The sequence below is a fragment of the Hyla sarda genome, chromosome 8 (assembly GCF_029499605.1).
Source record: "Hyla sarda isolate aHylSar1 chromosome 8, aHylSar1.hap1, whole genome shotgun sequence".
NCBI lineage: Eukaryota > Metazoa > Chordata > Amphibia > Anura > Hylidae > Hyla > Hyla sarda.
The window spans coordinates 97551605-97579308 of NC_079196.1; the positions used below are offsets into that span (position 1 = coordinate 97551605).

The following is a 27704-nucleotide window of genomic DNA, read 5'->3' on the forward strand; positions in this document are numbered from 1 at the left end:
TACATACAGCACAGGCTAAACCCACATCATCACTTAAAAAAGGACAGGCGACCATTGCACTCTGATGGAGCATTTAGCAATGCAATCCATAGCCTGGCTTTTGCCTGAACCCCCATCACTCCTCCTCTTGCATATAGGACAATATTTCAGATCTGCATATGAAAACAACACGCCTACCTTTGTTGCACATAGCTGCCTGCCTGTCTCTAGTTACCCCACTGGCTGTAGCTGCGTCCCTTCCGACATGGAATAACACCAACTGTAACGATAAACTGAAAATTAACAGTATAAACCTGCATCATTTTGGACTCTGGTATTTGCTGAATCCGGGTGACCTGACAATCGATGGTGGTGCCGCTGGTGATTCTGGCCTTCTTGGAATCTGTTGGGCCTATGTGTTAGCTCACACATCACTTGGGTATCCATGGTAACTACCACAACATGGTCATCTGCAGTTTACATCTAGCCCGTGGCATTGAATGGCATTTTAAAAGTGCTAAGGGTCCTGGTGCAATAATCCTCCCATGAGGATCAGCCTCAACGGCTTTGTAGATTGCACTCATGTCAGCAACTCCATATACATTTTTTTTTCTTCATGCTTCTTTCTTCATCCTTTTTTCTTTCTGTCATTCAGACTTTCATTCATTCGATCTCTCTCACTCACTTGCTTTAACTCATTTGTTCTCACTCACTCACTCACTCAATCACTCACTCACTCATTCACTCTCACTCACTCTCACTCTCTCACTCACTCGCTCACTAAGTCAGTCTCTCTCTCTCTCTCTCTTTTTCTTTTTATATATATTTTTTTCCGTCTTCTTCTTCTTCTTCTTCTTCAGACCCTGTCATAGCACTAATGCCTTTCCAATACCACCAGCAGATGGAGACACTCCATTGCAACATTGGTTGTGAGCAGCAGTTTCTAAAAACAAATGCCTCATGGCGGATTTCCCATCCATCAATGGATGGTAAATTTTGTTTTTATCATTCACTGACCACAGAAACCAATGCATGGTCAAGCAACAGCAATGACACACCCTTGTGTATAGGCATGAGACCCTCATGTCATTTAACAGGATTCAGCACCACCCACAAGACAGCTACCTGTCATGTCATGTCAAACCTGCACAGGTGTGCTAGATTATTATTATTTAGTTTTATTTTATTTTTTTACACCAATCAGTGTGCAAACATGGTCATTAAAACGCTAAATGAATAGACGTTCATAAACCAGTCAGTGCAACTCATCATTTTGGTCTCCAATTCTCAAACTCAAATTCTCACCCACGGAGGATTAAATGAGAATCTTTCTTGTTTAACACTGGAATGGGGTGGTGCACTGTTCACTACCCGAAGATACTGCCACATCGGGTCAATGCATAGGGCGACAGAAGCAAGCTTCCATATCAGCTCCCTTTCTCAAAAATCCATTTAATTTATGGTCCCCAGATAGGGAACGTATGTATCAGTATGTGCTCACAAGTCACCCAAGTGCAAGTATTCACACAAAAAAAAAACGTGCCTCAGGATGCGATCTGTCGCAAGATCCTTTCTTTTTTTACACTTGATCTAAGCCAAAAGGCCTAGAGGGGATAACCGGGAAAGGGGTGGACCCAACCATGTCCCCTTCATGAGCACTCACATTACTCATAGGAATGGAAGGAAGGCTGGCAGCCAACCAGCCTCCCATACACTTTCTGGGTGGGTGGCAGTCAGCCACCCATACATACATACAGCACAGGCTAAACCCACATCATCACTTAAAAAAAGGACAGGCGACCATTGCACTCTGATGGAGCATTTAGCAATGCAATCCATAGCCTGGCTTTTGCCTGAACCCCCATCACTCCTCCTCTTGCATATAAGACAATATTTCAGATCTGCATATGAAAACAACACGCCTACCTTTGTTGCACATAGTTGCCTGCCTGTCTCTAGTTACCCCACTGGCTGTAGCTGCGTCCCTTCCGACATGGAATAACACCAACTGTAACGATAAACTGAAAATTAACAGTATAAACCTGCATCATTTTGGACTCTGGTATTTGCTGAATCCGGGTGACCTGACAATCGATGGTGGTGCCGCTGGTGATTCTGGCCTTCTTGGAATCTGTTGGGCCTATGTGTTAGCTCACACATCACTTGGGTATCCATGGTAACTACCACAACATGGTCATCTGCAGTTTACATCTAGCCCGTGGCATTGAATGGCATTTTAAAAGTGCTAAGGGTCCTGGTGCAATAATCCTCCCATGAGGATCAGCCTCAACGGCTTTGTAGATTGCACTCATGTCAGCAACTCCATATACATTTTTTTTTCTTCATGCTTCTTTCTTCATCCTTTTTTCTTTCTGTCATTCAGACTTTCATTCATTCGATCTCTCTCACTCACTTGCTTTAACTCATTTGTTCTCACTCACTCACTCACTCACTCAATCACTCACTCACTCATTCACTCTCACTCACTCTCACTCTCTCACTCACTCGCTCACTAAGTCAGTCTCTCTCTCTCTCTCTCTTTTTCTTTTTATATATATTTTTTTCCGTCTTCTTCTTCTTCTTCTTCTTCAGACCCTGTCATAGCACTAATGCCTTTCCAATACCACCAGCAGATGGAGACACTCCATTGCAACATTGGTTGTGAGCAGCAGTTTCTAAAAACAAATGCCTCATGGCGGATTTCCCATCCATCAATGGATGGTAAATTTTGTTTTTATCATTCACTGACCACAGAAACCAATGCATGGTCAAGCAACAGCAATGACACACCCTTGTGTATAGGCATGAGACCCTCATGTCATTTAACAGGATTCAGCACCACCCACAAGACAGCTACCTGTCATGTCATGTCAAACCTGCACAGGTGTGCTAGATTATTATTATTTAGTTTTATTTTATTTTTTTACACCAATCAGTGTGCAAACATGGTCATTAAAACGCTAAATGAATAGACGTTCATAAACCAGTCAGTGCAACTCATCATTTTGGTCTCCAATTCTCAAACTCAAATTCTCACCCACGGAGGATTAAATGAGAATCTTTCTTGTTTAACACTGGAATGGGGTGGTGCACTGTTCACTACCCGAAGATACTGCCACATCGGGTCAATGCATAGGGCGACAGAAGCAAGCTTCCAAATCAGCTCCCTTTCTCAAAAATCCATTTAATTTATGGTCCCCAGATAGGGAACGTATGTATCAGTATGTGCTCACAAGTCACCCAAGTGCAAGTATTCACACAAAAAAAAAACGTGCCTCAGGATGCGATCTGTCGCAAGATCCTTTCTTTTTTTACACTTGATCTAAGCCAAAAGGCCTAGAGGGGATAACCGGGAAAGGGGTGGACCCAACCATGTCCCCTTCATGAGCACTCACATTACTCATAGGAATGGAAGGAAGGCTGGCAGCCAACCAGCCTCCCATACACTTTCTGGGTGGGTGGCAGTCAGCCACCCATACATACATACAGCACAGGCTAAACCCACATCATCACTTAAAAAAAGGACAGGCGACCATTGCACTCTGATGGAGCATTTAGCAATGCAATCCATAGCCTGGCTTTTGCCTGAACCCCCATCACTCCTCCTCTTGCATATAAGACAATATTTCAGATCTGCATATGAAAACAACACGCCTACCTTTGTTGCACATAGCTGCCTGCCTGTCTCTAGTTACCCCACTGGCTGTAGCTGCGTCCCTTCCGACATGGAATAACACCAACTGTAACGATAAACTGAAAATTAACAGTATAAACCTGCATCATTTTGGACTCTGGTATTTGCTGAATCCGGGTGACCTGACAATCGATGGTGGTGCCGCTGGTGATTCTGGCCTTCTTGGAATCTGTTGGGCCTATGTGTTAGCTCACACATCACTTGGGTATCCATGGTAACTACCACAACATGGTCATCTGCAGTTTACATCTAGCCCGTGGCATTGAATGGCATTTTAAAAGTGCTAAGGGTCCTGGTGCAATAATCCTCCCATGAGGATCAGCCTCAACGGCTTTGTAGATTGCACTCATGTCAGCAACTCCATATACATTTTTTTTTCTTCATGCTTCTTTCTTCATCCTTTTTTCTTTCTGTCATTCAGACTTTCATTCATTCGATCTCTCTCACTCACTTGCTTTAACTCATTTGTTCTCACTCACTCACTCAATCACTCACTCACTCATTCACTCTCACTCACTCTCACTCTCTCACTCACTCGCTCACTAAGTCAGTCTCTCTCTCTCTCTCTCTTTTTCTTTTTATATATATTTTTTTCCGTCTTCTTCTTCTTCTTCTTCAGACCCTGTCATAGCACTAATGCCTTTCCAATACCACCAGCAGATGGAGACACTCCATTGCAACATTGGTTGTGAGCAGCAGTTTCTAAAAACAAATGCCTCATGGCGGATTTCCCATCCATCAATGGATGGTAAATTTTGTTTTTATCATTCACTGACCACAGAAACCAATGCATGGTCAAGCAACAGCAATGACACACCCTTGTGTATAGGCATGAGACCCTCATGTCATTTAACAGGATTCAGCACCACCCACAAGACAGCTACCTGTCATGTCATGTCAAACCTGCACAGGTGTGCTAGATTATTATTATTTAGTTTTATTTTATTTTTTTACACCAATCAGTGTGCAAACATGGTCATTAAAACGCTAAATGAATAGACGTTCATAAACCAGTCAGTGCAACTCATCATTTTGGTCTCCAATTCTCAAACTCAAATTCTCACCCACGGAGGATTAAATGAGAATCTTTCTTGTTTAACACTGGAATGGGGTGGTGCACTGTTCACTACCCGAAGATACTGCCACATCGGGTCAATGCATAGGGCGACAGAAGCAAGCTTCCAAATCAGCTCCCTTTCTCAAAAATCCATTTAATTTATGGTCCCCAGATAGGGAACGTATGTATCAGTACGTGCTCACAAGTCACCCAAGTGCAAGTATTCACACAAAAAAAAACGTGCCTCAGGATGCGATCTGTCGCAAGATCCTTTCTTTTTTTACACTTGATCTAAGCCAAAAGGCCTAGAGGGGATAACCGGGAAAGGGGTGGACCCAACCATGTCCCCTTCATGAGCACTCACATTACTCATAGGAATGGAAGGAAGGCTGGCAGCCAACCAGCCTCCCATACACTTTCTGGGTGGGTGGCAGTCAGCCACCCATACATACATACAGCACAGGCTAAACCCACATCATCACTTAAAAAAAGGACAGGCGACCATTGCACTCTGATGGAGCATTTAGCAATGCAATCCATAGCCTGGCTTTTGCCTGAACCCCCATCACTCCTCCTCTTGCATATAAGACAATATTTCAGATCTGCATATGAAAACAACACGCCTACCTTTGTTGCACATAGCTGCCTGCCTGTCTCTAGTTACCCCACTGGCTGTAGCTGCGTCCCTTCCGACATGGAATAACACCAACTGTAACGATAAACTGAAAATTAACAGTATAAACCTGCATCATTTTGGACTCTGGTATTTGCTGAATCCGGGTGACCTGACAATCGATGGTGGTGCCGCTGGTGATTCTGGCCTTCTTGGAATCTGTTGGGCCTATGTGTTAGCTCACACATCACTTGGGTATCCATGGTAACTACCACAACATGGTCATCTGCAGTTTACATCTAGCCCGTGGCATTGAATGGCATTTTAAAAGTGCTAAGGGTCCTGGTGCAATAATCCTCCCATGAGGATCAGCCTCAACGGCTTTGTAGATTGCACTCATGTCAGCAACTCCATATACATTTTTTTTTCTTCATGCTTCTTTCTTCATCCTTTTTTCTTTCTGTCATTCAGACTTTCATTCATTCGATCTCTCTCACTCACTTGCTTTAACTCATTTGTTCTCACTCACTCACTCACTCACTCAATCACTCACTCACTCATTCACTCTCACTCACTCTCACTCTCTCACTCACTCGCTCACTAAGTCAGTCTCTCTCTCTCTCTCTCTTTTTCTTTTTATATATATTTTTTTCCGTCTTCTTCTTCTTCTTCAGACCCTGTCATAGCACTAATGCCTTTCCAATACCACCAGCAGATGGAGACACTCCATTGCAACATTGGTTGTGAGCAGCAGTTTCTAAAAACAAATGCCTCATGGCGGATTTCCCATCCATCAATGGATGGTAAATTTTGTTTTTATCATTCACTGACCACAGAAACCAATGCATGGTCAAGCAACAGCAATGACACACCCTTGTGTATAGGCATGAGACCCTCATGTCATTTAACAGGATTCAGCACCACCCACAAGACAGCTACCTGTCATGTCATGTCAAACCTGCACAGGTGTGCTAGATTATTATTATTTAGTTTTATTTTATTTTTTTACACCAATCAGTGTGCAAACATGGTCATTAAAACGCTAAATGAATAGACGTTCATAAACCAGTCAGTGCAACTCATCATTTTGGTCTCCAATTCTCAAACTCAAATTCTCACCCACGGAGGATTAAATGAGAATCTTTCTTGTTTAACACTGGAATGGGGTGGTGCACTGTTCACTACCCGAAGATACTGCCACATCGGGTCAATGCATAGGGCGACAGAAGCAAGCTTCCAAATCAGCTCCCTTTCTCAAAAATCCATTTAATTTATGGTCCCCAGATAGGGAACGTATGTATCAGTACGTGCTCACAAGTCACCCAAGTGCAAGTATTCACACAAAAAAAAACGTGCCTCAGGATGCGATCTGTCGCAAGATCCTTTCTTTTTTTACACTTGATCTAAGCCAAAAGGCCTAGAGGGGATAACCGGGAAAGGGGTGGACCCAACCATGTCCCCTTCATGAGCACTCACATTACTCATAGGAATGGAAGGAAGGCTGGCAGCCAACCAGCCTCCCATACACTTTCTGGGTGGGTGGCAGTCAGCCACCCATACATACATACAGCACAGGCTAAACCCACATCATCACTTAAAAAAAGGACAGGCGACCATTGCACTCTGATGGAGCATTTAGCAATGCAATCCATAGCCTGGCTTTTGCCTGAACCCCCATCACTCCTCCTCTTGCATATAAGACAATATTTCAGATCTGCATATGAAAACAACACGCCTACCTTTGTTGCACATAGCTGCCTGCCTGTCTCTAGTTACCCCACTGGCTGTAGCTGCGTCCCTTCCGACATGGAATAACACCAACTGTAACGATAAACTGAAAATTAACAGTATAAACCTGCATCATTTTGGACTCTGGTATTTGCTGAATCCGGGTGACCTGACAATCGATGGTGGTGCCGCTGGTGATTCTGGCCTTCTTGGAATCTGTTGGGCCTATGTGTTAGCTCACACATCACTTGGGTATCCATGGTAACTACCACAACATGGTCATCTGCAGTTTACATCTAGCCCGTGGCATTGAATGGCATTTTAAAAGTGCTAAGGGTCCTGGTGCAATAATCCTCCCATGAAGATCAGCCTCAACGGCTTTGTAGATTGCACTCATGTCAGCAACTCCATATACATTTTTTTTTCTTCATGCTTCTTTCTTCATCCTTTTTTCTTTCTGTCATTCAGACTTTCATTCATTCGATCTCTCTCACTCACTTGCTTTAACTCATTTGTTCTCACTCACTCACTCACTCAATCACTCACTCACTCATTCACTCTCACTCACTCTCACTCTCTCACTCACTCGCTCACTAAGTCAGTCTCTCTCTCTCTCTCTTTTTCTTTTTATATATATTTTTTTCCGTCTTCTTCTTCTTCTTCTTCAGACCCTGTCATAGCACTAATGCCTTTCCAATACCACCAGCAGATGGAGACACTCCATTGCAACATTGGTTGTGAGCAGCAGTTTCTAAAAACAAATGCCTCATGGCGGATTTCCCATCCATCAATGGATGGTAAATTTTGTTTTTATCATTCACTGACCACAGAAACCAATGCATGGTCAAGCAACAGCAATGACACACCCTTGTGTATAGGCATGAGACCCTCATGTCATTTAACAGGATTCAGCACCACCCACAAGACAGCTACCTGTCATGTCATGTCAAACCTGCACAGGTGTGCTAGATTATTATTATTTAGTTTTATTTTATTTTTTTACACCAATCAGTGTGCAAACATGGTCATTAAAACGCTAAATGAATAGACGTTCATAAACCAGTCAGTGCAACTCATCATTTTGGTCTCCAATTCTCAAACTCAAATTCTCACCCACGGAGGATTAAATGAGAATCTTTCTTGTTTAACACTGGAATGGGGTGGTGCACTGTTCACTACCCGAAGATACTGCCACATCGGGTCAATGCATAGGGCGACAGAAGCAAGCTTCCAAATCAGCTCCCTTTCTCAAAAATCCATTTAATTTATGGTCCCCAGATAGGGAACGTATGTATCAGTATGTGCTCACAAGTCACCCAAGTGCAAGTATTCACACAAAAAAAAAACGTGCCTCAGGATGCGATCTGTCGCAAGATCCTTTCTTTTTTTACACTTGATCTAAGCCAAAAGGCCTAGAGGGGATAACCGGGAAAGGGGTGGACCCAACCATGTCCCCTTCATGAGCACTCACATTACTCATAGGAATGGAAGGAAGGCTGGCAGCCAACCAGCCTCCCATACACTTTCTGGGTGGGTGGCAGTCAGCCACCCATACATACATACAGCACAGGCTAAACCCACATCATCACTTAAAAAAAGGACAGGCGACCATTGCACTCTGATGGAGCATTTAGCAATGCAATCCATAGCCTGGCTTTTGCCTGAACCCCCATCACTCCTCCTCTTGCATATAAGACAATATTTCAGATCTGCATATGAAAACAACACGCCTACCTTTGTTGCACATAGCTGCCTGCCTGTCTCTAGTTACCCCACTGGCTGTAGCTGCGTCCCTTCCGACATGGAATAACACCAACTGTAACGATAAACTGAAAATTAACAGTATAAACCTGCATCATTTTGGACTCTGGTATTTGCTGAATCCGGGTGACCTGACAATCGATGGTGGTGCCGCTGGTGATTCTGGCCTTCTTGGAATCTGTTGGGCCTATGTGTTAGCTCACACATCACTTGGGTATCCATGGTAACTACCACAACATGGTCATCTGCAGTTTACATCTAGCCCGTGGCATTGAATGGCATTTTAAAAGTGCTAAGGGTCCTGGTGCAATAATCCTCCCATGAGGATCAGCCTCAACGGCTTTGTAGATTGCACTCATGTCAGCAACTCCATATACATTTTTTTTTCTTCATGCTTCTTTCTTCATCCTTTTTTCTTTCTGTCATTCAGACTTTCATTCATTCGATCTCTCTCACTCACTTGCTTTAACTCATTTGTTCTCACTCACTCACTCACTCAATCACTCACTCACTCATTCACTCTCACTCACTCTCACTCTCTCACTCACTCGCTCACTAAGTCAGTCTCTCTCTCTCTCTCTCTTTTTCTTTTTATATATATTTTTTTCCGTCTTCTTCTTCTTCTTCTTCTTCTTCAGACCCTGTCATAGCACTAATGCCTTTCCAATACCACCAGCAGATGGAGACACTATATTGCAACATTGGTTGTGAGCAGCAGTTTCTAAAAACAAATGCCTCATGGCGGATTTCCCATCCATCAATGGATGGTAAATTTTGTTTTTATCATTCACTGACCACAGAAACCAATGCATGGTCAAGCAACAGCAATGACACACCCTTGTGTATAGGCATGAGACCCTCATGTCATTTAACAGGATTCAGCACCACCCACAAGACAGCTACCTGTCATGTCATGTCAAACCTGCACAGGTGTGCTAGATTATTATTATTTAGTTTTATTTTATTTTTTTTACACCAATCAGTGTGCAAACATGGTCATTAAAACGCTAAATGAATAGACGTTCATAAACCAGTCAGTGCAACTCATCATTTTGGTCTCCAATTCTCAAACTCAAATTCTCACCCACGGAGGATTAAATGAGAATCTTTCTTGTTTAACACTGGAATGGGGTGGTGCACTGTTCACTACCCGAAGATACTGCCACATCGGGTCAATGCATAGGGCGACAGAAGCAAGCTTCCAAATCAGCTCCCTTTCTCAAAAATCCATTTAATTTATGGTCCCCAGATAGGGAACGTATGTATCAGTACGTGCTCACAAGTCACCCAAGTGCAAGTATTCACACAAAAAAAAACGTGCCTCAGGATGCGATCTGTCGCAAGATCCTTTCTTTTTTTACACTTGATCTAAGCCAAAAGGCCTAGAGGGGATAACCGGGAAAGGGGTGGACCCAACCATGTCCCCTTCATGAGCACTCACATTACTCATAGGAATGGAAGGAAGGCTGGCAGCCAACCAGCCTCCCATACACTTTCTGGGTGGGTGGCAGTCAGCCACCCATACATACATACAGCACAGGCTAAACCCACATCATCACTTAAAAAAAGGACAGGCGACCATTGCACTCTGATGGAGCATTTAGCAATGCAATCCATAGCCTGGCTTTTGCCTGAACCCCCATCACTCCTCCTCTTGCATATAAGACAATATTTCAGATCTGCATATGAAAACAACACGCCTACCTTTGTTGCACATAGCTGCCTGCCTGTCTCTAGTTACCCCACTGGCTGTAGCTGCGTCCCTTCCGACATGGAATAACACCAACTGTAACGATAAACTGAAAATTAACAGTATAAACCTGCATCATTTTGGACTCTGGTATTTGCTGAATCCGGGTGACCTGACAATCGATGGTGGTGCCGCTGGTGATTATGGCCTTCTTGGAATCTGTTGGGCCTATGTGTTAGCTCACACATCACTTGGGTATCCATGGTAACTACCACAACATGGTCATCTGCAGTTTACATCTAGCCCGTGGCATTGAATGGCATTTTAAAAGTGCTAAGGGTCCTGGTGCAATAATCCTCCCATGAGGATCAGCCTCAACGGCTTTGTAGATTGCACTCATGTCAGCAACTCCATATACATTTTTTTTTCTTCATGCTTCTTTCTTCATCCTTTTTTCTTTCTGTCATTCAGACTTTCATTCATTCGATCTCTCTCACTCACTTGCTTTAACTCATTTGTTCTCACTCACTCACTCACTCACTCAATCACTCACTCACTCATTCACTCTCACTCACTCTCACTCTCTCACTCACTCGCTCACTAAGTCAGTCTCTCTCTCTCTCTCTCTTTTTCTTTTTATATATATTTTTTTCCGTCTTCTTCTTCTTCTTCTTCAGACCCTGTCATAGCACTAATGCCTTTCCAATACCACCAGCAGATGGAGACACTCCATTGCAACATTGGTTGTGAGCAGCAGTTTCTAAAAACAAATGCCTCATGGCGGATTTCCCATCCATCAATGGATGGTAAATTTTGTTTTTATCATTCACTGACCACAGAAACCAATGCATGGTCAAGCAACAGCAATGACACACCCTTGTGTATAGGCATGAGACCCTCATGTCATTTAACAGGATTCAGCACCACCCACAAGACAGCTACCTGTCATGTCATGTCAAACCTGCACAGGTGTGCTAGATTATTATTATTTAGTTTTATTTTATTTTTTTACACCAATCAGTGTGCAAACATGGTCATTAAAACGCTAAATGAATAGACGTTCATAAACCAGTCAGTGCAACTCATCATTTTGGTCTCCAATTCTCAAACTCAAATTCTCACCCACGGAGGATTAAATGAGAATCTTTCTTGTTTAACACTGGAATGGGGTGGTGCACTGTTCACTACCCGAAGATACTGCCACATCGGGTCAATGCATAGGGCGACAGAAGCAAGCTTCCAAATCAGCTCCCTTTCTCAAAAATCCATTTAATTTATGGTCCCCAGATAGGGAACGTATGTATCAGTATGTGCTCACAAGTCACCCAAGTGCAAGTATTCACACAAAAAAAAACGTGCCTCAGGATGCGATCTGTCGCAAGATCCTTTCTTTTTTTACACTTGATCTAAGCCAAAAGGCCTAGAGGGGATAACCGGGAAAGGGGTGGACCCAACCATGTCCCCTTCATGAGCACTCACATTACTCATAGGAATGGAAGGAAGGCTGGCAGCCAACCAGCCTCCCATACACTTTCTGGGTGGGTGGCAGTCAGCCACCCATACATACATACAGCACAGGCTAAACCCACATCATCACTTAAAAAAAGGACAGGCGACCATTGCACTCTGATGGAGCATTTAGCAATGCAATCCATAGCCTGGCTTTTGCCTGAACCCCCATCACTCCTCCTCTTGCATATAAGACAATATTTCAGATCTGCATATGAAAACAACACGCCTACCTTTGTTGCACATAGCTGCCTGCCTGTCTCTAGTTACCCCACTGGCTGTAGCTGCGTCCCTTCCGACATGGAATAGCACCAACTGTAACGATAAACTGAAAATTAACAGTATAAACCTGCATCATTTTGGACTCTGGTATTTGCTGAATCCGGGTGACCTGACAATCGATGGTGGTGCCGCTGGTGATTCTGGCCTTCTTGGAATCTGTTGGGCCTATGTGTTAGCTCACACATCACTTGGGTATCCATGGTAACTACCACAACATGGTCATCTGCAGTTTACATCTAGCCCGTGGCATTGAATGGCATTTTAAAAGTGCTAAGGGTCCTGGTGCAATAATCCTCCCATGAGGATCAGCCTCAACGGCTTTGTAGATTGCACTCATGTCAGCAACTCCATATACATTTTTTTTTCTTCATGCTTCTTTCTTCATCCTTTTTTCTTTCTGTCATTCAGACTTTCATTCATTCGATCTCTCTCACTCACTTGCTTTAACTCATTTGTTCTCACTCACTCACTCAATCACTCACTCACTCATTCACTCTCACTCACTCTCACTCACTCGCTCACTAAGTCAGTCTCTCTCTCTCTCTCTCTCTTTTTCTTTTTATATATATTTTTTTCCGTCTTCTTCTTCTTCTTCTTCAGACCCTGTCATAGCACTAATGCCTTTCCAATACCACCAGCAGATGGAGACACTCCATTGCAACATTGGTTGTGAGCAGCAGTTTCTAAAAACAAATGCCTCATGGCGGATTTCCCATCCATCAATGGATGGTAAATTTTGTTTTTATCATTCACTGACCACAGAAACCAATGCATGGTCAAGCAACAGCAATGACACACCCTTGTGTATAGGCATGAGACCCTCATGTCATTTAACAGGATTCAGCACCACCCACAAGACAGCTACCTGTCATGTCATGTCAAACCTGCACAGGTGTGCTAGATTATTATTATTTAGTTTTATTTTATTTTTTTACACCAATCAGTGTGCAAACATGGTCATTAAAACGCTAAATGAATAGACGTTCATAAACCAGTCAGTGCAACTCATCATTTTGGTCTCCAATTCTCAAACTCAAATTCTCACCCACGGAGGTTTAAATGAGAATCTTTCTTGTTTAACACTGGAATGGGGTGGTGCACTGTTCACTACCCGAAGATACTGCCATATCGGGTCAATGCATAGGGCGACAGAAGCAAGCTTCCAAATCAGCTCCCTTTCTCAAAAATCCATTTAATTTATGGTCCCCAGATAGGGAACGTATGTATCAGTATGTGCTCACAAGTCACCCAAGTGCAAGTATTCACACAAAAAAAAAACGTGCCTCAGGATGCGATCTGTCGCAAGATCCTTTCTTTTTTTACACTTGATCTAAGCCAAAAGGCCTAGAGGGGATAACCGGGAAAGGGGTGGACCCAACCATGTCCCCTTCATGAGCACTCACATTACTCATAGGAATGGAAGGAAGGCTGGCAGCCAACCAGCCTCCCATACACTTTCTGGGTGGGTGGCAGTCAGCCACCCATACATACATACAGCACAGGCTAAACCCACATCATCACTTAAAAAAAGGACAGGCGACCATTGCACTCTGATGGAGCATTTAGCAATGCAATCCATAGCCTGGCTTTTGCCTGAACCCCCATCACTCCTCCTCTTGCATATAAGACAATATTTCAGATCTGCATATGAAAACAACACGCCTACCTTTGTTGCACATAGCTGCCTGCCTGTCTCTAGTTACCCCACTGGCTGTAGCTGCGTCCCTTCCGACATGGAATAACACCAACTGTAATGATAAACTGAAAATTAACAGTATAAACCTGCATCATTTTGGACTCTGGTATTTGCTGAATCCGGGTGACCTGACAATCGATGGTGGTGCCGCTGGTGATTCTGGCCTTCTTGGAATCTGTTGGGCCTATGTGTTAGCTCACACATCACTTGGGTATCCATGGTAACTACCACAACATGGTCATCTGCAGTTTACATCTAGCCCGTGGCATTGAATGGCATTTTAAAAGTGCTAAGGGTCCTGGTGCAATAATCCTCCCATGAGGATCAGCCTCAACGGCTTTGTAGATTGCACTCATGTCAGCAACTCCATATACATTTTTTTTTCTTCATGCTTCTTTCTTCATCCTTTTTTCTTTCTGTCATTCAGACTTTCATTCATTCGATCTCTCTCACTCACTTGCTTTAACTCATTTGTTCTCACTCACTCACTCACTCAATCACTCACTCACTCATTCACTCTCACTCACTCTCACTCTCTCACTCACTCGCTCACTAAGTCAGTCTCTCTCTCTCTCTCTCTTTTTCTTTTTATATATATTTTTTTCCGTCTTCTTCTTCTTCTTCTTCAGACCCTGTCATAGCACTAATGCCTTTCCAATACCACCAGCAGATGGAGACACTCCATTGCAACATTGGTTGTGAGCAGCAGTTTCTAAAAACAAATGCCTCATGGCGGATTTCCCATCCATCAATGGATGGTAAATTTTGTTTTTATCATTCACTGACCACAGAAACCAATGCATGGTCAAGCAACAGCAATGACACACCCTTGTGTATAGGCATGAGACCCTCATGTCATTTAACAGGATTCAGCACCACCCACAAGACAGCTACCTGTCATGTCATGTCAAACCTGCACAGGTGTGCTAGATTATTATTATTTAGTTTTATTTTATTTTTTTACACCAATCAGTGTGCAAACATGGTCATTAAAACGCTAAATGAATAGACGTTCATAAACCAGTCAGTGCAACTCATCATTTTGGTCTCCAATTCTCAAACTCAAATTCTCACCCACGGAGGATTAAATGAGAATCTTTCTTGTTTAACACTGGAATGGGGTGGTGCACTGTTCACTACCCGAAGATACTGCCACATCGGGTCAATGCATAGGGCGACAGAAGCAAGCTTCCAAATCAGCTCCCTTTCTCAAAAATCCATTTAATTTATGGTCCCCAGATAGGGAACGTATGTATCAGTATGTGCTCACAAGTCACCCAAGTGCAAGTATTCACACAAAAAAAAACGTGCCTCAGGATGCGATCTGTCGCAAGATCCTTTCTTTTTTTACACTTGATCTAAGCCAAAAGGCCTAGAGGGGATAACCGGGAAAGGGGTGGACCCAACCATGTCCCCTTCATGAGCACTCACATTACTCATAGGAATGGAAGGAAGGCTGGCAGCCAACCAGCCTCCCATACACTTTCTGGGTGGGTGGCAGTCAGCCACCCATACATACATACAGCACAGGCTAAACCCACATCATCACTTAAAAAAGGACAGGCGACCATTGCACTCTGATGGAGCATTTAGCAATGCAATCCATAGCCTGGCTTTTGCCTGAACCCCCATCACTCCTCCTCTTGCATATAAGACAATATTTCAGATCTGCATATGAAAACAACACGCCTACCTTTGTTGCACATAGCTGCCTGCCTGTCTCTAGTTACCCCACTGGCTGTAGCTGCGTCCCTTCCGACATGGAATAACACCAACTGTAACGATAAACTGAAAATTAACAGTATAAACCTGCATCATTTTGGACTCTGGTATTTGCTGAATCCGGGTGACCTGACAATCGATGGTGGTGCCGCTGGTGATTCTGGCCTTCTTGGAATCTGTTGGGCCTATGTGTTAGCTCACACATCACTTGGGTATCCATGGTAACTACCACAACATGGTCATCTGCAGTTTACATCTAGCCCGTGGCATTGAATGGCATTTTAAAAGTGCTAAGGGTCCTGGTGCAATAATCCTCCCATGAGGATCAGCCTCAACGGCTTTGTAGATTGCACTCATGTCAGCAACTCCATATACATTTTTTTTCTTCATGCTTCTTTCTTCATCCTTTTTTCTTTCTGTCATTCAGACTTTCATTCATTCGATCTCTCTCACTCACTTGCTTTAACTCATTTGTTCTCACTCACTCACTCAATCACTCACTCACTCATTCACTCTCACTCACTCTCACTCTCTCACTCACTCGCTCACTAAGTCAGTCTCTCTCTCTCTCTCTCTCTTTTTCTTTTTATATATATTTTTTTCCGTCTTCTTCTTCTTCAGACCCTGTCATAGCACTAATGCCTTTCCAATACCACCAGCAGATGGAGACACTCCATTGCAACATTGGTTGTGAGCAGCAGTTTCTAAAAACAAATGCCTCATGGCGGATTTCCCATCCATCAATGGATGGTAAATTTTGTTTTTATCATTCACTGACCACAGAAACCAATGCATGGTCAAGCAACAGCAATGACACACCCTTGTGTATAGGCATGAGACCCTCATGTCATTTAACAGGATTCAGCACCACCCACAAGACAGCTACCTGTCATGTCATGTCAAACCTGCACAGGTGTGCTAGATTATTATTATTTAGTTTTATTTTATTTTTTTACACCAATCAGTGTGCAAACATGGTCATTAAAACGCTAAATGAATAGACGTTCATAAACCAGTCAGTGCAACTCATCATTTTGGTCTCCAATTCTCAAACTCAAATTCTCACCCACGGAGGATTAAATGAGAATCTTTCTTGTTTAACACTGGAATGGGGTGGTGCACTGTTCACTACCCGAAGATACTGCCACATCGGGTCAATGCATAGGGCGACAGAAGCAAGCTTCCAAATCAGCTCCCTTTCTCAAAAATCCATTTAATTTATGGTCCCCAGATAGGGAACGTATGTATCAGTATGTGCTCACAAGTCACCCAAGTGCAAGTATTCACACAAAAAAAAACGTGCCTCAGGATGCGATCTGTCGCAAGATCCTTCCTTTTTTTACACTTGATCTAAGCCAAAAGGCCTAGAGGGGATAACCGGGAAAGGGGTGGACCCAACCATGTCCCCTTCATGAGCACTCACATTACTCATAGGAATGGAAGGAAGGCTGGCAGCCAACCAGCCTCCCATACACTTTCTGGGTGGGTGGCAGTCAGCCACCCATACATACATACAGCACAGGCTAAACCCACATCATCACTTAAAAAAAGGACAGGCGACCATTGCACTCTGATGGAGCATTTAGCAATGCAATCCATAGCCTGGCTTTTGCCTGAACCCCCATCACTCCTCCTCTTGCATATAAGACAATATTTCAGATCTGCATATGAAAACAACACGCCTACCTTTGTTGCACATAGCTGCCTGCCTGTCTCTAGTTACCCCACTGGCTGTAGCTGCGTCGCTTCCGACATGGAATAAAACCAACTGTAACGATAAACTGAAAATTAACAGTATAAACCTGCATCATTTTGGACTCTGGTATTTGCTGAATCCGGGTGACCTGACAATCGATGGTGGTGCCGCTGGTGATTCTGGCCTTCTTGGAATCTGTTGGGCCTATGTGTTAGCTCACACATCACTTGGGTATCCATGGTAACTACCACAACATGGTCATCTGCAGTTTACATCTAGCCCGTGGCATTGAATGGCATTTTAAAAGTGCTAAGGGTCCTGGTGCAATAATCCTCCCATGAGGATCAGCCTCAACGGCTTTGTAGATTGCACTCATGTCAGCAACTCCATATACATTTTTTTTTCTTCATGCTTCTTTCTTCATCCTTTTTTCTTTCTGTCATTCAGACTTTCATTCATTCGATCTCTCTCACTCACTTGCTTTAACTCATTTGTTCTCACTCACTCACTCACTCACTCAATCACTCACTCACTCATTCACTCTCACTCACTCTCACTCTCTCACTCACTCGCTCACTAAGTCAGTCTCTCTCTCTCTCTCTCTTTTTCTTTTTATATATATTTTTTTCCGTCTTCTTCTTCTTCTTCTTCTTCTTCTTCAGACCCTGTCATAGCACTAATGCCTTTCCAATACCACCAGCAGATGGAGACACTCCATTGCAACATTGGTTGTGAGCAGCAGTTTCTAAAAACAAATGCCTCATGGCGGATTTCCCATCCATCAATGGATGGTAAATTTTGTTTTTATCATTCACTGACCACAGAAACCAATGCATGGTCAAGCAACAGCAATGACACACCCTTGTGTATAGGCATGAGACCCTCATGTCATTTAACAGGATTCAGCACCACCCACAAGACAGCTACCTGTCATGTCATGTCAAACCTGCACAGGTGTGCTAGATTATTATTATTTAGTTTTATTTTATTTTTTTACACCAATCAGTGTGCAAACATGGTCATTAAAACGCTAAATGAATAGACGTTCATAAACCAGTCAGTGCAACTCATCATTTTGGTCTCCAATTCTCAAACTCAAATTCTCACCCACGGAGGATTAAATGAGAATCTTTCTTGTTTAACACTGGAATGGGGTGGTGCACTGTTCACTACCCGAAGATACTGCCACATCGGGTCAATGCATAGGGCGACAGAAGCAAGCTTCCAAATCAGCTCCCTTTCTCAAAAATCCATTTAATTTATGGTCCCCAGATAGGGAACGTATGTATCAGTATGTGCTCACAAGTCACCCAAGTGCAAGTATTCACACAAAAAAAAAACGTGCCTCAGGATGCGATCTGTCGCAAGATCCTTTCTTTTTTTACACTTGATCTAAGCCAAAAGGCCTAGAGGGGATAACCGGGAAAGGGGTGGACCCAACCATGTCCCCTTCATGAGCACTCACATTACTCATAGGAATGGAAGGAAGGCTGGCAGCCAACCAGCCTCCCATACACTTTCTGGGTGGGTGGCAGTCAGCCACCCATACATACATACAGCACAGGCTAAACCCACATCATCACTTAAAAAAAGGACAGGCGACCATTGCACTCTGATGGAGCATTTAGCAATGCAATCCATAGCCTGGCTTTTGCCTGAACCCCCATCACTCCTCCTCTTGCATATAAGACAATATTTCAGATCTGCATATGAAAACAACACGCCTACCTTTGTTGCACATAGCTGCCTGCCTGTCTCTAGTTACCCCACTGGCTGTAGCTGCGTCCCTTCCGACATGGAATAACACCAACTGTAACGATAAACTGAAAATTAACAGTATAAACCTGCATCATTTTGGACTCTGGTATTTGCTGAATCCGGGTGACCTGACAATCGATGGTGGTGCCGCTGGTGATTCTGGCCTTCTTGGAATCTGTTGGGCCTATGTGTTAGCTCACACATCACTTGGGTATCCATGGTAACTACCACAACATGGTCATCTGCAGTTTACATCTAGCCCGTGGCATTGAATGGCATTTTAAAAGTGCTAAGGGTCCTGGTGCAATAATCCTCCCATGAGGATCAGCCTCAACGGCTTTGTAGATTGCACTCATGTCAGCAACTCCATATACATTTTTTTTTCTTCATGCTTCTTTCTTCATCCTTTTTTCTTTCTGTCATTCAGACTTTCATTCATTCGATCTCTCTCACTCACTTGCTTTAACTCATTTGTTCTCACTCACTCACTCACTCACTCAATCACTCACTCACTCATTCACTCTCACTCACTCTCACTCTCTCACTCACTCGCTCATTAAGTCAGTCTCTCTCTCTCTCTCTTTTTCTTTTTATATATATTTTTTTCCGTCTTCTTCTTCTTCTTCTTCTTCTTCTTCTTCAGACCCTGTCATAGCACTAATGCCTTTCCAATACCACCAGCAGATGGAGACACTCCATTGCAACATTGGTTGTGAGCAGCAGTTTCTAAAAACAAATGCCTCATGGCGGATTTCCCATCCATCAGTGGATGGTAAATTTTGTTTTTATCATTCACTGACCACAGAAATCAATGCATGGTCAAGCAACAGCAATGACACACCCTTGTGTATAGGCATGAGACCCTCATGTCATTTAACAGGATTCAGCACCACCCACAAGACAGCTACCTGTCATGTCATGTCAAACCTGCACAGGTGTGCTAGATTATTATTATTTAGTTTTATTTTATTTTTTTACACCAATCAGTGTGCAAACATGGTCATTAAAACGCTAAATGAATAGACGTTCATAAACCAGTCAGTGCAACTCATCATTTTGGTCTCCAATTCTCAAACTCAAATTCTCACCCACGGAGGATTAAATGAGAATCTTTCTTGTTTAACACTGGAATGGGGTGGTGCACTGTTCACTACCCGAAGATACTGCCACATCGGGTCAATGCATAGGGCGACAGAAGCAAGCTTCCAAATCAGCTCCCTTTCTCAAAAATCCATTTAATTTATGGTCCCCAGATAGGGAACGTATGTATCAGTATGTGTTCACAAGTCACCCAAGTGCAAGTATTCACACAAAAAAAAACGTGCCTCAGGATGCGATCTGTCGCAAGATCCTTTCTTTTTTTACACTTGATCTAAGCCAAAAGGCCTAGAGGGGATAACCGGGAAAGGGGTGGACCCAACCATGTCCCCTTCATGAGCACTCACATTACTCATAGGAATGGAAGGAAGGCTGGCAGCCAACCAGCCTCCCATACACTTTCTGGGTGGGTGGCAGTCAGCCACCCATACATACATACAGCACAGGCTAAACCCACATCATCACTTAAAAAAAGGACAGGCGACCATTGCACTCTGATGGAGCATTTAGCAATGCAATCCATAGCCTGGCTTTTGCCTGAACCCCCATCACTCCTCCTCTTGCATATAAGACAATATTTCAGATCTGCATATGAAAACAACACGCCTACCTTTGTTGCACATAGCTGCCTGCCTGTCTCTAGTTACCCCACTGGCTGTAGCTGCGTCCCTTGCGACATGGAATAACACCAACTGTAACGATAAACTGAAAATTAACAGTATAAACCTGCATCATTTTGGACTCTGGTATTTGCTGAATCCGGGTGACCTGACAATCGATGGTGGTGCCGCTGGTGATTCTGGCCTTCTTGGAATCTGTTGGGCCTATGTGTTAGCTCACACATCACTTGGGTATCCATGGTAACTACCACAACATGGTCATCTGCAGTTTACATCTAGCCCGTGGCATTGAATGGCATTTTAAAAGTGCTAAGGGTCCTGGTGCAATAATCCTCCCATGAGGATCAGCCTCAACGGCTTTGTAGATTGCACTCATGTCAGCAACTCCATATACATTTTTTTTTCTTCATGCTTCTTTCTTCATCCTTTTTTCTTTCTGTCATTCAGACTTTCATTCATTCGATCTCTCTCACTCACTTGCTTTAAATCATTTGTTCTCACTCACTCACTCACTCAATCACTCACTCACTCATTCACTCTCACTCACTCTCACTCTCTCACTCACTCGCTCACTAAGTCAGTCTCTCTCTCTCTCTCTCTTTTTCTTTTTATATATATTTTTTTCCGTCTTCTTCTTCTTCTTCTTCTTCAGACCCTGTCATAGCACTAATGCCTTTCCAATACCACCAGCAGATGGAGACACTCCATTGCAACATTGGTTGTGAGCAGCAGTTTCTAAAAACAAATGCCTCATGGCGGATTTCCCATCCATCAATGGATGGTAAATTTTGTTTTTATCATTCACTGACCACAGAAACCAATGCATGGTCAAGCAACAGCAATGACACACCCTTGTGTATAGGCATGAGACCCTCATGTCATTTAACAGGATTCAGCACCACCCACAAGACAGCTACCTGTCATGTCATGTCAAACCTGCACAGGTGTGCTAGATTATTATTATTTAGTTTTATTTTATTTTTTTACACCAATCAGTGTGCAAACATGGTCATTAAAACGCTAAATGAATAGACGTTCATAAACCAGTCAGTGCAACTCATCATTTTGGTCTCCAATTCTCAAACTCAAATTCTCACCCACGGAGGATTAAATGAGAATCTTTCTTGTTTAACACTGGAATGGGGTGGTGCACTGTTCACTACCCGAAGATACTGCCACATCGGGTCAATGCATAGGGCGACAGAAGCAAGCTTCCAAATCAGCTCCCTTTCTCAAAAATCCATTTAATTTATGGTCCCCAGATAGGGAACGTATGTATCAGTATGTGCTCACAAGTCACCCAAGTGCAAGTATTCACACAAAAAAAAAACGTGCCTCAGGATGCGATCTGTCGCAAGATCCTTTCTTTTTTTACACTTGATCTAAGCCAAAAGGCCTAGAGGGGATAACCGGGAAAGGGGTGGACCCAACCATGTCCCCTTCATGAGCACTCACATTACTCATAGGAATGGAAGGAAGGCTGGCAGCCAACCAGCCTCCCATACACTTTCTGGGTGGGTGGCAGTCAGCCACCCATACATACATACAGCACAGGCTAAACCCACATCATCACTTAAAAAAAGGACAGGCGACCATTGCACTCTGATGGAGCATTTAGCAATGCAATCCATAGCCTGGCTTTTGCCTGAACCCCCATCACTCCTCCTCTTGCATATAAGACAATATTTCAGATCTGCATATGAAAACAACACGCCTACCTTTGTTGCACATAGCTGCCTGCCTGTCTCTAGTTACCCCACTGGCTGTAGCTGCGTCCCTTCCGACATGGAATAACACCAACTGTAACGATAAACTGAAAATTAACAGTATAAACCTGCATCATTTTGGACTCTGGTATTTGCTGAATCCGGGTGACCTGACAATCGATGGTGGTGCCGCTGGTGATTCTGGCCTTCTTGGAATCTGTTGGGCCTATGTGTTAGCTCACACATCACTTGGGTATCCATGGTAACAACCACAACATGGTCATCTGCAGTTTACATCTAGCCCGTAGCATTGAATGGCATTTTAAAAGTGCTAAGGGTCCTGGTGTAATAATCCTCCCATGAGGATCAGCCTCAACGGATTTGTAGATTGCACTCATGTCAGCAACTCCATATACATTTTTTTTTCTTCATCCTTTTTTCTTTCTGTCATTCAGACTTTCATTCATTCGATCTCTCTCACTCACTTGCTTTAACTCATTTGTTCTCACTCACTCACTCACTCACTCAATCACTCACTCACTCATTCACTCTCACTCACTCTCACTCTCTCACTCACTCGCTCACTAAGTCAGTCTCTCTCTCTCTTTTTCTTTTTATATATATTTTTTTCCGTCTTCTTCTTCTTCTTCTTCTTCAGAACCTGTCATAGCACTAATGCCTTTCCAATACCACCAGCAGATGGAGACACTCCATTGCAACATTGGTTGTGAGCAGCAGTTTCAAAAAACAAATGCCTCATGGCGGATTTCCCATCCATCAATGGATGGTAAATTTTGTTTTTATCATTCACTGACCACAGAAACCAATGCATGGTCAAGCAACAGCAATGACACACCCTTGTGTATAGGCATGAGACCCTCATGTCATTTAACAGGATTCAGCACCACCCACAAGACAGCTACCTGTCATGTCATGTCAAACCTGCACAGGTGTGCTAGATTATTATTATTTCGTTTTATTTTATTTTTTTACACCAATCAGTGTGCAAACATGGTCATTAAAACGCTAAATGAATAGACGTTCATAAACCAGTCAGTGCAACTCATCATTTTGGTCTCCAATTCTCAAACTCAAATTCTCACCCACGGAGGATTAAATGAGAATCTTTCTTGTTTAACACTGGAATGGGGTGGTGCACTGTTCACTACCCGAAGATACTGCCACATCGGGTCAATGCATAGGGCGACAGAAGCAAGCTTCCAAATCAGCTCCCTTTCTCAAAAATCCATTTAATTTATGGTCCCCAGATAGGGAACGTATGTATCAGTATGTGCTCACAAGTCACCCAAGTGCAAGTATTCACACAAAAAAAAAAACGTGCCTCAGGATGCAATCTGTCGCAAGATCCTTTCTTTTTTTACACTTGATCTAAGCCAAAAGGCCTAGAGGGGATAACCGGGAAAGGGGTGGACCCAACCATGTCCCCTTCATGAGCACTCACATTACTCATAGGAATGGAAGGAAGGCTGGCAGCCAACCAGCCTCCCATACACTTTCTGGGTGGGTGGCAGTCAGCCACCCATACATACATACAGCACAGGCTAAACCCACATCATCACTTAAAAAAAGGACAGGCGACCATTGCACTCTGATGGAGCATTTAGCAATGCAATCCATAGCCTGGCTTTTGCCTGAACCCCCATCACTCCTCCTCTTGCATATAAGACAATATTTCAGATCTGCATATGAAAACAACACGCCTACCTTTGTTGCACATAGCTGCCTGCCTGTCTCTAGTTACCCCACTGGCTGTAGCTGCGTCCCTTGCGACATGGAATAACACCAACTGTAACGATAAACTGAAAATTAACAGTATAAACCTGCATCATTTTGGACTCTGGTATTTGCTGAATCCGGGTGACCTGACAATCGATGGTGGTGCCGCTGGTGATTCTGGCCTTCTTGGAATCTGTTGGGCCTATGTGTTAGCTCACACATCACTTGGGTATCCATGGTAACTACCACAACATGGTCATCTGCAGTTTACATCTAGCCCGTGGCATTGAATGGCATTTTAAAAGTGCTAAGGGTCCTGGTGCAATAATCCTCCCATGAGGATCAGCCTCAACGGCTTTGTAGATTGCACTCATGTCAGCAACTCCATATACATTTTTTTTTCTTCATGCTTCTTTCTTCATCCTTTTTTCTTTCTGTCATTCAGACTTTCATTCATTCGATCTCTCTCACTCACTTGCTTTAAATCATTTGTTCTCACTCACTCACTCACTCAATCACTCACTCACTCATTCACTCTCACTCACTCTCACTCTCTCACTCACTCGCTCACTAAGTCAGTCTCTCTCTCTCTCTCTCTTTTTCTTTTTATATATATTTTTTTCCGTCTTCTTCTTCTTCTTCTTCTTCAGACCCTGTCATAGCACTAATGCCTTTCCAATACCACCAGCAGATGGAGACACTCCATTGCAACATTGGTTGTGAGCAGCAGTTTCTAAAAACAAATGCCTCATGGCGGATTTCCCATCCATCAATGGATGGTAAATTTTGTTTTTATCATTCACTGACCACAGAAACCAATGCATGGTCAAGCAACAGCAATGACACACCCTTGTGTATAGGCATGAGACCCTCATGTCATTTAACAGGATTCAGCACCACCCACAAGACAGCTACCTGTCATGTCATGTCAAACCTGCACAGGTGTGCTAGATTATTATTATTTAGTTTTATTTTATTTTTTTACACCAATCAGTGTGCAAACATGGTCATTAAAACGCTAAATGAATAGACGTTCATAAACCAGTCAGTGCAACTCATCATTTTGGTCTCCAATTCTCAAACTCAAATTCTCACCCACGGAGGATTAAATGAGAATCTTTCTTGTTTAACACTGGAATGGGGTGGTGCACTGTTCACTACCCGAAGATACTGCCACATCGGGTCAATGCATAGGGCGACAGAAGCAAGCTTCCAAATCAGCTCCCTTTCTCAAAAATCCATTTAATTTATGGTCCCCAGATAGGGAACGTATGTATCAGTATGTGCTCACAAGTCACCCAAGTGCAAGTATTCACACAAAAAAAAACGTGCCTCAGGATGCGATCTGTCGCAAGATCCTTTCTTTTTTTACACTTGATCTAAGCCAAAAGGCCTAGAGGGGATAACCGGGAAAGGGGTGGACCCAACCATGTCCCCTTCATGAGCACTCACATTACTCATAGGAATGGAAGGAAGGCTGGCAGCCAACCAGCCTCCCATACACTTTCTGGGTGGGTGGCAGTCAGCCACCCATACATACATACAGCACAGGCTAAACCCACATCATCACTTAAAAAAAGGACAGGCGACCATTGCACTCTGATGGAGCATTTAGCAATGCAATCCATAGCCTGGCTTTTGCCTGAACCCCCATCACTCCTCCTCTTGCATATAAGACAATATTTCAGATCTGCATATGAAAACAACACGCCTACCTTTGTTGCACATAGCTGCCTGCCTGTCTCTAGTTACCCCACTGGCTGTAGCTGCGTCCCTTCCGACATGGAATAACACCAACTGTAACGATAAACTGAAAATTAACAGTATAAACCTGCATCATTTTGGACTCTGGTATTTGCTGAATCCGGGTGACCTGACAATCGATGGTGGTGCCGCTGGTGATTCTGGCCTTCTTGGAATCTGTTGGGCCTATGTGTTAGCTCACACATCACTTGGGTATCCATGGTAACAACCACAACATGGTCATCTGCAGTTTACATCTAGCCCGTAGCATTGAATGGCATTTTAAAAGTGCTAAGGGTCCTGGTGTAATAATCCTCCCATGAGGATCAGCCTCAACGGATTTGTAGATTGCACTCATGTCAGCAACTCCATATACATTTTTTTTTCTTCATCCTTTTTTCTTTCTGTCATTCAGACTTTCATTCATTCGATCTCTCTCACTCACTTGCTTTAACTCATTTGTTCTCACTCACTCACTCACTCACTCAATCACTCACTCACTCATTCACTCTCACTCACTCTCACTCTCTCACTCACTCGCTCACTAAGTCAGTCTCTCTCTCTCTTTTTCTTTTTATATATATTTTTTTCCGTCTTCTTCTTCTTCTTCTTCTTCAGAACCTGTCATAGCACTAATGCCTTTCCAATACCACCAGCAGATGGAGACACTCCATTGCAACATTGGTTGTGAGCAGCAGTTTCAAAAAACAAATGCCTCATGGCGGATTTCCCATCCATCAATGGATGGTAAATTTTGTTTTTATCATTCACTGACCACAGAAACCAATGCATGGTCAAGCAACAGCAATGACACACCCTTGTGTATAGGCATGAGACCCTCATGTCATTTAACAGGATTCAGCACCACCCACAAGACAGCTACCTGTCATGTCATGTCAAACCTGCACAGGTGTGCTAGATTATTATTATTTCGTTTTATTTTATTTTTTTACACCAATCAGTGTGCAAACATGGTCATTAAAACGCTAAATGAATAGACGTTCATAAACCAGTCAGTGCAACTCATCATTTTGGTCTCCAATTCTCAAACTCAAATTCTCACCCACGGAGGATTAAATGAGAATCTTTCTTGTTTAACACTGGAATGGGGTGGTGCACTGTTCACTACCCGAAGATACTGCCACATCGGGTCAATGCATAGGGCGACAGAAGCAAGCTTCCAAATCAGCTCCCTTTCTCAAAAATCCATTTAATTTATGGTCCCCAGATAGGGAACGTATGTATCAGTATGTGCTCACAAGTCACCCAAGTGCAAGTATTCACACAAAAAAAAAAACGTGCCTCAGGATGCAATCTGTCGCAAGATCCTTTCTTTTTTTACACTTGATCTAAGCCAAAAGGCCTAGAGGGGATAACCGGGAAAGGGGTGGACCCAACCATGTCCCCTTCATGAGCACTCACATTACTCATAGGAATGGAAGGAAGGCTGGCAGCCAACCAGCCTCCCATACACTTTCTGGGTGGGTGGCAGTCAGCCACCCATACATACATACAGCACAGGCTAAACCCACATCATCACTTAAAAAAAGGACAGGCGACCATTGCACTCTGATGGAGCATTTAGCAATGCAATCCATAGCCTGGCTTTTGCCTG

At 43.4% G+C, this 27704-nt stretch overlaps 16 pseudogenes; all 16 read right to left on the reverse strand.

The window, feature by feature from the left end:
- Window positions 1-1329: 1329 nt before the first annotated feature.
- LOC130288487 (U2 spliceosomal RNA) lies at window positions 1330-1594 on the reverse strand (annotated as a pseudogene).
- Window positions 1595-3061: 1467 nt separating this feature from the next.
- On the reverse strand, window positions 3062-3326 carry LOC130287844 (U2 spliceosomal RNA; annotated as a pseudogene).
- A 1456-nt stretch (window positions 3327-4782) lies between these two features.
- LOC130285639 (U2 spliceosomal RNA) lies at window positions 4783-5046 on the reverse strand (annotated as a pseudogene).
- Window positions 5047-6507: 1461 nt separating this feature from the next.
- Window positions 6508-6771, reverse strand: LOC130285640 (U2 spliceosomal RNA; annotated as a pseudogene).
- A 1458-nt stretch (window positions 6772-8229) lies between these two features.
- Window positions 8230-8494, reverse strand: LOC130287845 (U2 spliceosomal RNA; annotated as a pseudogene).
- A 1467-nt stretch (window positions 8495-9961) lies between these two features.
- LOC130285641 (U2 spliceosomal RNA) lies at window positions 9962-10225 on the reverse strand (annotated as a pseudogene).
- Window positions 10226-11689: 1464 nt separating this feature from the next.
- Window positions 11690-11953, reverse strand: LOC130285812 (U2 spliceosomal RNA; annotated as a pseudogene).
- A 1450-nt stretch (window positions 11954-13403) lies between these two features.
- Window positions 13404-13668, reverse strand: LOC130286809 (U2 spliceosomal RNA; annotated as a pseudogene).
- Window positions 13669-15128: 1460 nt separating this feature from the next.
- Window positions 15129-15392, reverse strand: LOC130285813 (U2 spliceosomal RNA; annotated as a pseudogene).
- A 1450-nt stretch (window positions 15393-16842) lies between these two features.
- On the reverse strand, window positions 16843-17106 carry LOC130288211 (U2 spliceosomal RNA; annotated as a pseudogene).
- Window positions 17107-18579: 1473 nt separating this feature from the next.
- Window positions 18580-18844, reverse strand: LOC130287846 (U2 spliceosomal RNA; annotated as a pseudogene).
- Window positions 18845-20318: 1474 nt separating this feature from the next.
- On the reverse strand, window positions 20319-20582 carry LOC130287611 (U2 spliceosomal RNA; annotated as a pseudogene).
- Window positions 20583-22045: 1463 nt separating this feature from the next.
- Window positions 22046-22310, reverse strand: LOC130287847 (U2 spliceosomal RNA; annotated as a pseudogene).
- A 1447-nt stretch (window positions 22311-23757) lies between these two features.
- Window positions 23758-24023, reverse strand: LOC130288231 (U2 spliceosomal RNA; annotated as a pseudogene).
- A 1463-nt stretch (window positions 24024-25486) lies between these two features.
- LOC130285814 (U2 spliceosomal RNA) lies at window positions 25487-25750 on the reverse strand (annotated as a pseudogene).
- Window positions 25751-27197: 1447 nt separating this feature from the next.
- On the reverse strand, window positions 27198-27463 carry LOC130288232 (U2 spliceosomal RNA; annotated as a pseudogene).
- Between the last annotated feature and the right edge of the window lie 241 nt (window positions 27464-27704).